The sequence below is a fragment of the Drosophila grimshawi genome, unplaced genomic scaffold (genome assembly GCF_018153295.1).
Source record: "Drosophila grimshawi isolate 15287-2541.00 unplaced genomic scaffold, ASM1815329v1 contig_1377, whole genome shotgun sequence".
NCBI classification, from domain to species: domain Eukaryota; kingdom Metazoa; phylum Arthropoda; class Insecta; order Diptera; family Drosophilidae; genus Drosophila; species Drosophila grimshawi.
The window spans coordinates 20,971,176-20,986,112 of NW_025062900.1; positions in this window are offsets into that span (position 1 = coordinate 20,971,176).

Sequence of the window (14,937 nt, forward strand, 5' to 3'; positions counted from 1 at the left end):
ATGCTGGCTATATATAACTATAGTCCGATATTAATATTTAATATTTGTTGGTTAAAAATGGCATTAAATGTTGGATATGGTCCACGATTCACCTTTAAGGCTGTAAGTCCGCGGGACTAGTTAAGATACATGCAGATATATGAAATATAATCTTTTAAAGGGTATTTGTAGTCGCTGTTTTTTCTGCGAGTTCTTTCCTCGAACCAGTTTCAGAACTTTATACTCCAGTAGTCTGTCTGGCCGAAAGACTGCAGCAGTTTTTCAATGCCAATGAAAGAGCTAATGTTAATGTGGTTTCCACTTCCGGTATCCACTGGCGCCTTGTAGATCGATAACACATTCGATAACACGAGAGCTGCCGAATGTTGGCTGTAATCTTTTTCAAAGATTGGCAAAAAAATTTGATGTCACTTATTTTAGTGCTTTCGGAACTTGTTTTTCAAAAGCTCATCTAAATGTACAATATTGAACACTACATTCTTCGTAATGTTGTTTGCCACTTTGAGCTGATGAAAACCGATAATATATATATATATATCGATAGGTCGTTATATAGGTCCATCGATATATCGATAGAATTTAGATACTCTCTGACATATCGGTTTGTGGTTTAAATGATAAATTTAAAAATATTTTCCGCATTAAAATTGCATCGTATTGAGCAGAAATATATATCGGGAACTTGTTGAGCTGAATATGAGTATAATCCTTCAACGGATATTTTTTGCAGTGCTGCGACAATCAGGCAGAGCTGTGTGTGTGTGTTTGGACGGGAAGCTGTTCGAATTTTATGGGTCCCTTAATTGGCGCCAACGAGGCCACGCCTTGCTGCCCAGTTCGATGCTTTGGCCATTGATTGATATGCCACGCCTCCCCATCGCCAGCCCACATTATTGAAGCGAGATTTGTCAGCAAGGTCAGCAGCAGCAGCTCATTTCTCATGGGGTTGGCCAAAAATCGACGGTCAGGTCAGGGCCAAAAGTAGGAGGAGGCAATTGGGCACGCTGCGGACTGTTTTCAGCAATTTGACCAGCTTTGTCCAGTAAATACATACAGTTTTTGAGCGGGTCGCAGTCACATAGTAAATCATCATCAGCGACAGCTGTCGCTGCAATTTGCAGCTGTGAAAGCATTTTCGCAGCACTCGCTTTTGGCTGATTGATGGCTGACTGAAGTCAGAATCAAGTTTGTATTGCCTACTTGTGGGGTACTTAATGCTATTATTGCTGTCATGCATGCTTTCACATTGCTATTGTGGTTCTTGTTGTTCTTGTTGTTACTGTTGTTGTTATTGTGGTTGTTGCGAGTATTAAAGATGTCAATTGATTGTTTGCCTGCCTCCAGGCAGCCTCCATTTTCCAAGCAAATCGCCTTAAAAAATGCAATTCATTGTTCTGTGCTTGCAGCCGGCAGCTGGCAGCTGGCAACTTGGGAAAAAACCGGAAGAATAACAACAGCAATAATTTCCTAAATGGCTTCTGTTCGTGCTCTGCTCAATTCACTTTATGGCATCATTCAATGGGGTATACTCTCAATGCGTCTGGTAATGTAAACAATTAATGTCGAATTGTTCAGTCATCGATTTCTGTCTCTTCAGTATCGCTCGTCTCATAAGCAAAAATATAGAAAGCATATTTTGGCCATATATCGGAGATCTAAAGGATATCAGATTCAATTGTTGATGAACTAGTCCAACTAAGTACATTTTCTGACGAGTTGTAATAATTAAAAAAATCAATTCAATTAAATATTTATTGATATTGCTATTCTTAGAAATAAAAACACAATTTTTTAAGCAGGATTTTAAGGGTTTCTACTTTGGTATCACATTGAACAACTATATTTGTAAAATTCATCAAGATTGTTTCAAAATATGATACTAATCTCAGCTTATATTTTTCCATAGGGTGCTGAAACGTCATATCAATAAATTTTCGCAAACAATTCACAGAACTTGCCAAATTAGAATTCCTCGAGAGTTAGAATCTGCTTTGGAGCCGAAACGCTCAATTTAATCCAGAAACTGCTGTGCTGTGGCTATAATTCCTAATAGTTTATCTCTGCGTCTGTTTGTATTGTGTGTTTAACTGTTGGTTTATTGCTGGCCATAAACTTGCGACTTTAAGTAGCCATCATGTATGGGAGCTCTTTGGACAGAAGCATAAAGGGAAACCGGTTCTGAAAAGCAGATGTATTTTTTACTAGAGTCTAAAAACAGTGCGCGAAACGATTGGATAGATACAATTTGTATTTTGGTTCAAGGATTGCTAAAATCTGACTTAGTCCATTAGTAGTTTGAAAAGTTTCCTACAAATTCAGCCTAAAAATAGCACGCAGTGAATTTAAAACGTCGGCCAACAAAATGTAATATGTTAATTCACGCAAAAGCGCACAAAACTATGCAACGAACAAAATTGTGTTGCCAGAGAAAAATGCAAAGGGGGAAAGTTGTCGGTGACAGGCGAAATATTTGCGATGTGCATAAAGCATCGAGCTTAGAGAAAAGAATAGCAAAAGCCTGACCAAGTCTGGTGTTCATTGTAGTCGAGGCGCCAAAGCAAGATAAATGGCGCTGAAGTAAACACATTTCGTGTAAAAGCTGAAAAACTGGGTAAGGTTCTCCCGTTTCAGCAGCCTTCCTTCCCGCCGCAACATCAGCCTTGACAGCTGCCAAGTTAAATCAGAAACGCACCCAGTCGAACCAGGCAAAACAATAATCATTTTGAAGCCGGCCAAGTCGCTAACGGGCCACAAGCCGCGGATGGAGGCGGCGGCAGCTGCTGCTGTTGATGAGCCGCGACTCACACAGCCAACTCTTCCACATCGCTCCCTTATGCAATCCCTGGCAGATTAATTTATTTTATAGCGAGCTGCTCGTCTAATCTCCTCCACTTCCCCAAAGAAAAAACTGTTGGCGTTGTAAATTATTAAAATCGGTTGAATAAATTTGGATCACATGATCGGTATTTTGATCTTTTCAATAATTCGCAGCTCATTGAATCTGAATTAGCCGCGCCTAGCCTAGATATATATTATTATTGTGATTTTTATGACAAACACATTCAGGCTATAAATTTGATTGATTTAGTTCTAACATTTTGCTGCAACGAGGTAATCATTTTTGTGTCTGCCATAAATGAATAACTCATAACCCAACTTTATAGATATGATGTTGATTGTTGGCAGAAATCATTTATTGCATATATTCGAATTAAATATTGCAAATAAATACAAAATGAACACAAAGGCTTTAGATACGAAATTAATGCTTATTTCGTGCACTTTATACTCTGATATCGAAGTCATTTGAGCATATTTATTTTGTGCTATGTCCGCTAACCTTTCTGTCACCCATGAGGCAAGGGACTTGATACTTGAAATATACATGGGAAAATAAATAATCGATAATTGTAAATAGATTAAATTATGAAAACTATTTTAAGAAATAAAACAAAAACCCTTTTCAGAATAAGCAAATCATAAATTGTTAACATGCCTTGCATGGATTATCAGATAACAAATGTTATGGTTGTACAAGATGTTCCAAATATCTGATAATTCTTAAATATATAAGTCTAGTATTTTTTAAGGAATTTTTTATTTAAATTAATAATTAATAATTATGATTAATTAATTAAATATATGTATATATATATTTATTTATATTTAAAGTTGCCATATTTGGAAGGTAGATTGCTGGACACTTTCTTAATTTTCTCTAAAACTCGACATCTCTCACAATCTTAGAGCTAAGCTTCTTTAAGATAGTAAGAAAATGCATTTCTTTCTTTCCATGCTCCTCCATTATTAGGGATGTTTACACCAAAATTTAAAGGTTCAGTAATGATTACTCAATAGTCGAGACACATAAGCCCACCGACTGCCGCTCAACCCACACTTCCACAAGAATGCTATTTGCAACCTGTTCTTAACTGTTGATGTTCTCGTTGTTGTTGCCTTGGTGCATTGAATTGGAATAACATCTTCTTACTGCTTCTAAATTTATGTCTTTATAAACTCTTTTCATATTTCCCACATTTTACTTTTATGAGTGTCATTTGTCAATATTAAAATTCTTTGTTTCATGTGTTTTAGTAAGTATATTTTCTCGATATAATTATAAATAATAAGTAAACAATTGATAAGCCATGAAAAATAGTTAATATTGAACAGCAAGAATAGAGACATCAAATTTAATATTAAAACTCTCATTCTTTTTATTCGTACCAATCTTGAGCCAAGCAATGTGAACTAAAAACTGCTTTCTTTTAAGTGCAAGCTTATTGTACTTTAACTTTATTAATTTTCAGATCTTTTTCTTATTGCAATTCATTAATATTTCATGCAAGTTCCGCTTCAAACCAATTTCGAGCTGCTCTATTTACAAAGTTTCTTATTGCTCGACTTGAAATGTTTCGAATGTCAAGTTTACTTGTTTTCCTTTTTCTTAAACTTTAGTTTGAACAACCTTTTACCGTTGAGCGCTTTTCATCAGTTATACAACTGTTCATTTTGTTTCCATTCCACAAATTAGAGAGTTCTGCTTTATTAATGAGGGGAGGGGGCAAAAAGAGAAAACTTTTTGCCAAATTTAAAGCGTTGAACTGTTGCACAATTCAACTATTCCCTTCAACAGTTATTGCATAATTCATTGAAAACAAAGTCAAGTGGGATATGTAAGATGTTTATCCATTGCTTCCTTTACACACACACACACACACACATACACACACACACACACACAAACACAAACACACACACACACTCATCCACATACATACACGACACACAAGCTGAGCTCATTGCCACAAATCGGGTTAACCCCTTTCGAGAGAAGTTCTGCAAAAAAATCGAAACATAAATCCCGCTTTTAATTAGATTTATGCCCAAGTGGCCAATATGTAAGCAGCAGCAGCAACAACTACACACTCCCACACACACACACACACAGACACAGACACACACACACACACACAGACACACTCATACACAAACACAGACATGAAGTTGTGGTGGGCGCACGGAGACTTCAACGACGCCGCAGGGACTTCCACGCTACAAAAAGCAAACACAAAACAATAACAAATAACAAAAAACATGAAATTTTACATTTTTGTCATGCGTGCCAGAAAGAGTTGGTGCGTATCTTTTTAAGGACAAAAATAGATTCTTTTTCTTGGCAGGTGCGTAGCATTTCAAGCAGTTCGCCTTAAAATTGCACCGTGGAAAAGAAGCCAAATTTTTACGGAAAGAAATCCCTTTTTTTATTATGCATTTTCAATATCGTTAGGATTTCTTAAAAAGGATGTTCTTTTTATATAAGCTCTACTCAAAACAGGCCCTAATTTCCAATTCTAATTTCTATCCATTCAGTTTCCTTTAAATTATATTAATTTCTATCCTTCCCACTTTAAGTATCATCATACAAAATCACATCACATCATCATTCAATCCACACTGTAAATGATCGCAATTAATTATACTTTATTTATATAATATACGAAGAACATTTGTTACTATATTTGAGACATCAGCCATCTACAGAATTTATATGATTTGCTGTACTATTGGACTACCAATTATCTATTAATATTCTTTGCATGATCTTTTTCGACTGTTCAGTGAACTTTAGCATGTAATTTCAATCTTAACTTATCTTAACTCATTTATATTAGTTTTTTATTTTTGATTTAATTCTATTATTAATTAAATTTATAATTTACTTTTTTCTGTATCGACTGACATTAGTAGACATTAAACATACACAAATGTATCAATAAGCGTCTGTTGAGCAACGATTCTGTTCTAAGATTGTTGCCACAAATAGTCTGAACTGTCCCCATAGTAAAAGGTAGCTGTCAATTACGTAAATAGCATTCCGGATACGTAGATATGCCCAGTGCAGTAGTCAAAAGTTAATCAAATCAATGTTTGCCGGTCTTATCTTAGTTACGTGTCTATTTGTTATTTGTCAATCACTAAGCTACTTCATGTATGTCAATATGGGCCAGGTGCAAGACCAATCCATTCGCATCCCAATCCCATAGCCCCTAACCGCCAGGGCCTACTTCTATGCAGCACCCGCCCCTCCAAAGTACTTTGTTCTTACACTTGACTGGTCACATTTGCCAACTTTTCCGCACTTTCCCTCCCTCTCTGTGTTTATCTGTGTCTATATTTGTGGGCGGCTTTTCTGCCTCTGTCTGAGCTCAGTGCATGCTCCATATAGCTCACATAACACCATTTCCAATTTGAACATCAAATCGAACTGGGACAAAGACATTGAAATTGAAATCAAAAGCAAAGCGACAACGAGAATGCCAATCGAAATAAAAACGAAACGGAAAAGGAATTGGAATAGGAATAGGAAAAGAATAATCGATCCTGAAACTGCAAAGTGCTAAGAGGCAGCAGCACTGAAAGCAACTTTCGATGTGTTTTCCAAATTTATCTCATCCATTTTAAGTGCTCGACACAAGTCTTTCATGCGACAGGTGATTATTATTATATATAGAAAAGAAAAGAAAGAAAAAAATGAGAGAATAAAATGAATAAGAACTTATGTTTCGATCGATAGTTCTCATGGTCAAATTCGATAATTAAAACGGCAGCGGCAGCAAGTCTCAAGTTGACCAGCTCGACTGAAAGATACCTTTAGTCCAAGTTAATGTAGACAGAAGGAAAAGTAATTTGCCTTTACATTTTCCCATAAGGGGCAATATTCTGTATATTCAACATTCATAAAGTATGTTGAGAATTTTCGAAATAACACCAGAAATTCATTGTCAACGAAATGAAAGACAAAGTATAATAAAATTTGATCTGCGAGTGGCATGCGAGAACTTAAATTACATATTAACATGTTCATACAGACAAATATTGTATTTTAATTATTTTTTACTTACAAGTTGAGCATAAAATGTATTGCACAAGTCACAATGTTGTTTAAAACTAGTTTAAGATAAATCATAAGCGTTCAATAACAAAGGAATCTGAATAATTAGTTGCACATAGTATGCAAATACCAATTAATTTCAATTATATTTATTATATTTTTTATAGTTTCTGGTATATGTGATTTTGTGCATTCAAAATTGGACCATACATTTGAGTAGCCACAGTAGAAGTATCCTGTGCTTCTTCAGTTCTCCTATAAAGTTCGAATATTATTCGACTTTGCAGTAATAGTCTAGATTTCAAGGACAAGATTTGTTTGATCAATAACAATTGTCGAATTTTTGCGAATCTATTTTCAGTACGTTTATTTAAATCAGTGTTTTATTAATCGTAATATCCAGATTAAGAATCCGAATTATATATTCAATGCAACACTTCTGCCTGTTGCAGACTTTATTACAATCATTTTTCCAGTGGATATAAATATAAAGTTGTAAGCATAACGGAATTCAGTTAACCAATTAACAATTAAACATTTAAATAATAAAAAAGTAATTATATTAAACAACCAAATTGTTTAGGTGTATAAGGATAGTTGTGAATAGAATCATAATACTGGAAAATAGCTGCAAAAGTAACAATTATACGAATCGAAAATGCAAATCATACTTTTGGGGAGCATTAAGAGCTGCAATTTGTTTAGTGGCGAGGCGCTGTGAAAGTGAAGTCATTAATTGTGATACAAGGCGCTGTGAAAGTGTAGTCATTAATTGTAATATCTCGCGTTGTCCCCTCTATCCCTCTATATACCCCTCCTTCCGCCTCTCCACACCTGTTGTGTGGCGATGGATGCGCGGCGACTGAAGTTTGTTCAAATACTTTGTTGCCGCCATTTAATTGTTTCGCAAGTTGTGCGTGTTTTGCATGCCCAAGTAGGCGTGGGAGGCGGCAGGTGGCAGGTGGCAGGTGGTTGCCGGGTTGCCGGGTTGCCTACAATAAGCACTAATTTGTACATTGGCATGGCAGACACGTAGGCGCAGCGGCCGCCTTTTAATTAGCCGCCGAACAGGACAGCAAAACAGCTAAGCTTCGGAGTGAATAGCCCCTTACCCGCCAATGTTCTCGACCATTGACAGTTTGGCTTTTAGGCACTTAATGAACTTGCTCTCGGTCTGGGTTTTGGATTTGTATTCGAGTTTGAGTCGGGATCATTATCTGCGGGGGCAACTCAATTTCAGCTGGATGCACCCAACGTTCCAATGCCAAAAAGTATGCTTAGCCTTAGGGCGTCGTCGGCTGTGAGGAAGCCAAACGAATTGCAATTGTGTTGAAAACTACGCCAACTGCCAACTGCAGTTAGCACTAAATGCACAGCACAAAAACTGCACCTAGGGGAACAGAGAGAGAGAGTGAGAGGGAGGGAGAGAGAGAGAGAGAGAGGAAGATTGGGAGGGTGGGTGAATGTTGGCGCATGCCACAAGGTAAAATTGCTTGACCTCGGATCTCTGCAGGCAGGCTCTGCATTCAAACTCGTTGCCAGTTTATTTCGATATACACACATACACACATATATATATTTATATATATATATATAGAGCTGTGGCTAGGTATTTTTTTGAGACATCTGGTAGAGGTTCTTTTGTTGTTGGAGCTCGAGCCGAAAGAAAAATGAAGTCTGAATCGAGGGAGTGAAAATCTCCCGACTGAGACGTATTCTGTTAAGAGCCGAACAAAAACTCTCAGGCTGATGCATACCCTTAACCCATTTGAAACTGGGAAAAAGGCCATAATGGCTTCAAGCAAAAGTATGTAACAGGCAGAAGAAAGCATCTCCGACCCCAAATATATATTCTAGATCAGCATCAACAGTCGAATCGATATGATCTATACTATAAGAGCTATATACTTTAAATTTGAAATATAAGCTTACCTAATTTTTAACGAATATTGCGATTATCGATACATATCAATTTCCGATAGCAGATGATTCTAATTGACTTATAATAATTAATTTAATTTCGGGCTTGGGAATGGATTCATGCACTGCCTTATTTTGTTTACCTTTCAGTGTCCGTGCCCGTTACATGAAATGAGAGTACTTTCAAGTATGCTTATTTTTGAGTGTTCAAAGCCTTGAGGGGAAACATATTTAACAGCTGGGTTCAGGGTATATCGTAGTCTAACTCATTCGACTACAGCATTCTTACCAGTATTTTTATCTTTTAAGGATCTTATCAGTTTACGATGCTTTCAAATTTTTGTGAGTCTAGCCTTAAAATTGTTGCCGACAAAGGAATTTTCTTGACTTTTGGAGGCGTGAGTGGCCCACATTTATTGGGTCTAATCTTGTTAACCGATTATCAGTACTCTTGGTGACTGTAGCTTCAACATTGTGAGAGTTGTATATTTTTGTAGCCGATTTGTTTTGTGATAAACAAGCACATTTCGTTATGCTTGCACATGGAATTGGGGGAATTTCATCTTTAACTTAATTTAAATAATTTCAAAGCTTCCACGACTAGAGCTACAGTGCTGAAATTGTCGAAATAGTGTTTCTTATGGACGTAAATTTAAAAGATGGGGATAAGTCATAAGAGCCATTTTATGTTTTTGATCTGTTCAGATTAAGTTTAAGAATGCTGTATAAAAAATCAACTTTAACAAATATTTTATAAAATTATAAAATCAAATAGATAAAGATTACCAGATAAGCATATCCGAAAAATGAGTTCCAGTTTTATTTATATTTCTAGAATCAACTCCTTTTTTTATTTAGGTGCAGAGTGTAGAGGAAAAAATGCTTCTGCATTTTAAGCTGCGTGAAAAATTATCGTTATTGTTGTTTGCAGCAGCTTCAACTCCTGTTATACCCTCAACACAGTTGGCAAATTGGGTAAGGAATAGAATATAGAATATAGAAAAATTGAGGAAGGATTAAATAGAAAAAAATACTCTGTTCTAAATCTATGTTCGTCAAATTGTAAGAGCTGCAAATTAATTAATTTGTTGCTTCCACTCTTAATAAGTATTAACAATTCCTAACTACTGGCTACCTTAAGAATTCAAATCGCTAAAAACTCTTCTGTACCAATTACTCATCTAATAATCTATAAAAATAACACCAATCAGTAAGTAATAGCTCAAATTCTTTGAAATTTAAGTGTGTTGCTTAACTCACCCTCCATTTATATTAGCAATACAATATAATAATATCATAATAAAAAATATATATTATATATATTTTGTGGACGATTTTTTTCTTATTTGGCTGAGATGCTCGCATAATTCTAGCTTTAAAAACAATATTTCTCCGTACCGGATTAAGAATTAGTTTGAGCTTCTTAAACAAAATTAAAAGTTAATTGAAATTTAATTTAATTATAAATTCTATTTACGAAAATATGGTTATAAGCCTGATTATGATTTTTTTAGTTGCGGTTCCAAACAAAAATCGTATTATTTAGTTGAGTCTCTCATTGTTAGTTACTTATGTATATTCACCGCAGAACGAAAATATTAATACTCAATTTGGCGTCTCTTAGCGGATTCCTAACTACATCATAGAATGCGTATAATTTTATAGCCAACCGTTGATCTGTGGCCGCATAAGAGCCTCACCACAACCACATTCTCCACAATTCCAACACACGCCTAACCCAACCACAACAAAAAAAAAACAACAAAAGTCCTGTTATTTTGGGCACAACGAAGTTCAAATACGCTTCCAAAATGGCGACCCTTTGTTGCGAATCGAAATTTATGCAATTATTCGCATAGAAAGGAACGTATGGAAATTATTATTATATCGTCTTCATTGCTAATGCTGATGAATATCAACATCTAAATGGAATTTTTTTTTTTTAGCTTCACAGCACTAATATTCTCTGCTAGTGTATAACAACAACGAAATTTGCAGTTCTTTGGTTGGATGAGTATTTTGTAATGTGTGTGTCTTGAGGACTAGATCCGAACCCAAACCAGTCCCATTTCGCAGACTGCCAAAGTGCATGGTGTACCTTTTTTGCATACACTTGAGAATTTGCAAAATTTCATGTGAAAATCGGTTCACTATCTTTCTCTCTCTCGCTCTATCTCTCTCTCGCTCTTGTCTACATGCTCAAGGCGTGTGTGTGTGTGTGCCAGTGTGAGTGTGTTTGTGCGTTGTTTTGCGTTTGTCATCGAAATATGTTTGCCTGCATACCCAGCAGCCAATTTGCTTCCCTTCTCCTTTACTCGTCCCGTTTTTTTCTGCCTCACTAACGGTATATTTTTTCTGTGACGAACAAAATAAAAACTGCAAAATTATTGTGAACCACATGGGATTTCAAAACGGTAATCAATGTTTTGAACTGTTGGCGCAAGGGATGAAGAGAGACACTAGAAGACAGAGAGAGGGAGAGAGAGACAGAGACAGAGATTGAGATATACAAATTGGGAGCAAGTTGAGGTTGAGAGAGAGCATGCCCTTGGGCGAAACCAATTAAATTGTTCAAAAATGCAAATTGGACACGAAAATTGAGTTTTGCGAGCGGCCAACACAATTCCTCATTTCAATTAGCCAACGAATTATGGAATAAAATGTTGCATACATTTCACAAACGCTTTTCATTATTACTGAAACCAATTTGCTCAGCGCTAAACAATAATTATCATAACAATAGAGTAATCCAATCCAACCTTAAAGTAGTTGAATTCATTTCAATTTTAAACATTTTTGTAATGATTGATTAATATACTCTCCAATTTGTTTCGATATTTAATGCATAAAATTTATTTGTACTTTTAAATGAAGTCAACCAAGGCATTTGGTGAGAGGGCAATTCCCATTTAAAAGTAATTGAAAATTGTAAGTTTTTGAACTTACTCATTCCCACAATATGCAATGTTAATTTCCTAATTGATTTAATTATCGATAACTGCACACATTTTTACAATTTTTACTTGCACGTATCTCTAATTTTCACTATTTATACAATTAACCCATTCAAATTTCGTAAAACAAAGGCATAACGGACAGACGGAAGGAACAATCATAGAGTATATATATATTTTTGTATGTATGAAAACGCGGATCTCAAATGGAATATTAGTTCTCGTATAAATATCTGTACTTATGCAATTTTTGATACCAATAAAAGGCACAATTTTAACGGCAGAGACTTCTGATTTATTTATAATATACATTAACAAATTACATAAATTGACTAAAGCTTTTTACTCTTTCCTGCTACATCATTTTGCAGCGGCATCCAATTAAAAATATTCCCAGCTCTGTAAGTAATTAACAAAGAATGCTACTCTCGCAACTTTCTGTCTTGATTCGCACACATGCAACGCATGTAGAGAAGTATCTCATTTATACACGCATCTATCTGTATATGCGTGATAGAAGTGCTGCTCATCGCCCACATTTCTCATGCATGAAACTCTAATGATATCACGCTCTGCTCTGTGCCATTCAGCTGTGAAATAAGTTGGGATGCCTGACAGAAGCGCCAGCAGCTGCCAATAAAATATCACTACGAAATCAAAGTCATCTTCGTCTCTACCAAGTGATTCCCTTCCCTCCTCCGCTCCTCTGACCATACCACACCTGACATCGCTAGATGTCTCGTGTTGCCTTTATCGTTTACTTTTCCCATTTTCACAGCATTCCACTTCACTTAACATAAGTAAACGGACACACACACAAACAACATACTCCACATTTGGCGGGATGAGTTTGAGCTGCATTTTACAATGTAGCTTTTTATGGGTGTAGCCAGATATGGAGTAAAACTTCTGGAAATATCGTCTTTCACAATTATGCCTCTTTTAGTTGTGTGGGCCTTCGTACATTGTAAAGGCCTTTCTGCTATTGCCTCATAAATAGAACAACTTTTGTGTACCACAAGTTGACAATAGAATTTTGTGTTAGATTTGGCTTAAATGGATGTTCTACAATCGCAAAAAATATGCATACACAAAATTCCATTACTCTAGCTGCAATCTAAAGTTTGTTTTGAACGCTTTACGATGAATTAGAAACTAAACTCCAAAAAAATGTAATCAACAGAAGAGGACGGCTGCCAGGTTGTTAGGTGAGTTTGTGTAATTTAGTATACAATTGTAAAAGCTTTAGACAAATTGGCAAAAAAATGACCAGAAGAAAGTCTACATTCTGAATAATTAATAAATAAAATAAAATAAAGTTCATCAATAAAAAATAAACTTATAGAGGTTATCTTCACACATGCAATGAAAATTAATTCTGACAATGTGTCGCCTCAGGCAAAAATTAAAATGTTAATTAAAGCGTAAAATTGGATATCTATTTTCGATGCTGTATTTCCTTAACACTAAATGAGCCGTCTCTAAAAACATAATAATAATACAAGAAACAAATTAAATACTCTTCAATTGAAGCTCAAATTTAGAAAACAATTAAATAAAATGCGAACTTCATTCATGTTCAACGCATATTTTGCCAATTATTGGGTTCTTCAAGGTACATTTGCCACACACATTTGAAAGAGATTTTCGTAAACAACAAAATTGTTTGATATGCTCGATTTTCATGTAAACTGTTTGGGTTCTTTATTTTAACAAAAGTTTACTTGGGTTAGTTAGTATTCTTATATATTTTATATAGACTTTATGAGGTTGAAGCTTAGAAACAATTTATTGTAAATGTTAGTCTTAATAGTCTCTGTAAAATAACTAATTTAACATGCAGAGCAAGTATTAAACACGATTCAGTAACAACTTCAATTGTCCCCAGCGAATGGGCATCAATGAATTTAATTAGTGATAATCTCACACATGCTGGATAGGAAGAAGATTTGAGTTTGGTATATATTTGATCGGGGATATGAAGTATCCCAGGGCAGCCACCTGTTTAATGACACCTTATTAATGACCTTCCTATAATGATATGACCTCTCAATGCTTACTGCAGGTAAACTTACTTTCTATTCTCCCATGGTTTAAGTTGAGTTTGCTCCACTTGAACTTGTCCGTAAGGTCATGGCATTCAATCGTATTTCTCCTCAGGTGGTTAGATACATGCTGGAAGGGATGTCACTTGATAGATTGAATATAGTAAATGATTCATATGTTAAGATTCTGGTTCATATGTTAAAATTTCATAGTCATATCACAAGTTCCTGGTTTTGTTAAGCGTTGGTCAAAGGAATTTGATGACGCTTTTACGATGAAGATCCTTTTCACTTCTCTTGTGTGTGGTATACTCAATATCCAATTCATCAAAGTTGATTGGAATCTGTGCAGAAGAACCTTTTCGAGTACTCTGAAATACTTTAACTCTCTAATACTAACACTATTTCAATTTTTAAGAACTTAATCATAAGCGTCTTGTGAATAATATTTAACTAATTCATACAAACTATTTTTGGTCTGATTGGGTTTTTTCTCGTTTTGCATATTATACTATAAATATCTTATAAATATCTTGTAAATATTTCGTATCTTTTGATTTAAATTTAATTGACATTTTATTTATTTTATTATGTTATATATTTTTTGTATTTTGTGACATTAAACAAATAAGTAATTATCGCTCTTATGAATGTGTACATCCTTTGAAGCATTGATTTACTCATGTCTATAAATTTTATTCAATTAATTTCTCAAATCGCTAATGCGTCATAACTTCCCATATATATATATATATATATGAGCTATATATACTTTTAAACAAGAGATTAAGATTTTATTACTTTTACGAGTGCCCTCAATTGTTTTGTTAATTTATTAGAGCACATTAATTATTTGACACGCGAATCAATGAGAGAATATTGAAATCACAGCATCACACAAAACAGTTCCATTATATTGAAATTAATACAACAAATAGCTAATCCTATCTGCATGACTTTTAACTTTTTTTTTTTTTAATGGGTCTTATCTCTCTGAGTTGCTGAACATAAATAAGATGATCAGTTTAAAGCTAAAACACAGCCGTGCTCCGAGAACAGTTCGTTAAAGACAATGTCGACACCAGCATCAGTTTGTCGCACTTTTCGATTGATTTTAATATTA